The sequence below is a fragment of the Gavialis gangeticus genome, unplaced genomic scaffold, assembly GCF_001723915.1.
Source record: "Gavialis gangeticus isolate Ggan-Ray unplaced genomic scaffold, GavGan_comp1, whole genome shotgun sequence".
Lineage (NCBI taxonomy): Eukaryota > Metazoa > Chordata > Crocodylia > Gavialidae > Gavialis > Gavialis gangeticus.
In genome coordinates, this window is record NW_017729022.1 from 71,740,518 (window position 1) to 71,743,194 (window position 2,677).

The 2,677-nt window shown below is 38.4% G+C and overlaps 1 protein-coding gene across 1 annotated transcript in view; it reads left to right on the forward strand.

Annotated features, from left to right (window-relative positions):
* LOC109296410 (tyrosine 3-monooxygenase-like) overlaps positions 1 to 2,677 on the forward strand; it is a 64,335-nt gene that overhangs the window by 40,982 nt on the left and 20,676 nt on the right. The gene's annotated exons all lie outside the window — the stretch shown is intronic.

A 2,677-nucleotide genomic window follows, 5' to 3' on the forward strand; every position in this document is an offset into this window, starting at 1 on the left:
GTGTGTGTGTGTGTATATATATATATATATATATATAAAAATCCACATTTTTCTGTGATTAAAATGAAACACCCCTAATATACATGTATGTATGTATGTCTGCCTGTATATTAGGGGTGTTTCATTTTAATCACAGAAAAGTGTTGATTTTTATCCACCCAGGTATATGACTGATTTGCATCTTCTTCATCTGCCAGCTAATTTCAGAGAGAATGGCAGAAGTGGAAAAACAAGGACAGTATAAAGGCATTTTGGTATGCATATTTTTTACTGATAATGTTAGATTTAACTGTCTGGGTTATCTACATTTTCTATAGGCTGTGATTCTAAATTTTTGTCTGGTCTATTATACAAATGTATTTGGTTGAAAATGTTATAAAATTGTCAGTCAAAAAATTCATCACGTATCTGAGAACTCAAGTGTATATTTGTGGCTGCATGCATCTCAGACTAGAAAAGATACTTTTGGTCTAGTTGAACTGATTCCTATTAATATCTCTTTGCCACCAATGGTTCGATCAATTAAAGTTCAATTAAACTTTCCTAATCACAGTTCTTTTAGGGAATTGTGATAGATAAGATTACTGTCAGAACTCCTTGGAACAAACTCGCCCAGAAACATAGAAACTGATGTAAATTACATCAGGAGCAGGAGCAGATAGATGTGCTGGTGTGGAATAGCAGTGTATAGTAGGCAGCTGTTACTGCATCTTACCATTAGATAGTAAAGCTGTAGGTTTGCCTTTAGCAAATGGCTGGCTTGAAGCTGACAGAAAACAACAAAGCCAGTATAACTTACACTAGTAGAACATTATCCTTGGTTATTTCAGGGGAAACTTTACTGGCTTATGTAAAGTTATCCCAGTTTAGGGAGTCTGTGTCCATCTATCACTGATGGTATCCTTGTAAATGTATTACTTCTCCAAGCTCAATGTGAGTCTATAAGTATTCTAAAAGGTCTGCAAGAACTTCAGTAGTTAGTCCCATGTCACTGAGCCATCTTGTAAGAAAGGAATACTTCTTATTTATTAGTATGTGAGGTAAAATTCTGGCCCTAATGAAGTCAACCTGATTTTTGCCCTTCCTCGCTGTAGTCAGGGTTTTGCCCCATATACCTTAACTTAGGAGTCAATTGTGCCTTGTAGTCACCTGCCTTTGTTATGGGTCCTACAGAACTGCACTGCCCCAGGGAAATATCTCCAGGAATTCCCTAGCATGCAGTAGGGGCAGGCCAGCCACTACATCCAGTGTGTTTCTCCCAGGCTTGGTTGGCACCAGGTGGACCTCTCATTATGTGCACTAAAGTCCCAGTGCAAGCCCTGGCCTAAGTCCTATTACCAGTCTGCAATGCCTACAGTTACAAAAAAATTGCCTATATTGGACTATTTTCTAGCATATATTACTATAATACTATATGCTTTTTATATAATATATTATAGGGGTACAGAAAGGGAGCATATTGAAAGGGGGGGATTACTAATACCATCCCAACAAGTCAAGTAACCTTCATCACTTCTAATAACAAGTAATGCAGGATTTTTCTGTTGAGTTTTTCACATTGCCTTTAAGGTGAGTTGCACTACCACAGCATTCTTTAAACAGCAGTTTGGAGTGGTTAGGATGTAAATCAAAATGAATATTAGAAAATAAGCATTATGCAATCATAAAGGGGTTAATCACATGACATCTAAACATGGTAAATGGTTTTCCAAGGGGTTAAATAAATACCCCCAAGGAGTTATTCCTTTCTAGTAAAGATATTTGGACTTAAGAATTTTGCTCCACAGCTGGAAAAAATTACAGCCAAAGAACTCAAAGGAGGGTCATGCTGTAATAAAGTCAGGCCTTTATAAAATTTTTCTTAGGCCAAAAGTTAAACCTCATTTTGTATAGGCTCCCTTAGGTCAACATTCAAGGCCTTCCCTCTGACTCCAGAGGGCTTTTGAACATTTAGACCAGTCACCCTACACATTCAGTTCTTTAGCACTCATTTTTCTTATGCAGTATTGAGATGAATGTACTTCTTCTTAGCACATCTTCTCCTTCCACCAATGCCTTGTCTACCTACTTTAATAACATTTGCAAGGCCACTTTGCCAGCAGGAGCTGCTGACACACTGGGCCAGATTCATAAAAGAATTTGTTAAAGCAACATCAAACCTTCCCAGATTTATTCAAATACTTTTAGACTTTTGAAATGTTAGATTATGTGCACTGGTGGAGCACAAACTGCACCCTCTCAGAGACAGCTCAGAAAAGACCAAGAAGCATGGATATCTCTCTAAAGATCATGATTTTCTTGCTTCCCCTTTGGTGCTGGAATGGACAAGTAGTAATTAAAGCACCACCACGTCTTCTGCATCAGTGTTCCCATGCTTAAAAATGGCGGCAGGGGCTCTTGAACTAAAACTTTAATTCAAGTGCCCCCACCACTATTTTTAAGAGTAGGGACGCTGATACATGAGATGCATGAGGCTGCTGGAGCATGCTCCAGCAGACTTGATTTATTGAGTTTGCTCTGACGTGCTGGAATTCCAGCACATTGAAGCAGTCTCTGTGGTCGTGTAGGTGCCCTCCATTGTGAGGTTCTAGGAAATGTGCATTCGCTTTTATTAATGCACATTAACTAAAGAGCACTGTTTTAAGTGATGCTTAATGTGCATTAGCCTATTTTAATG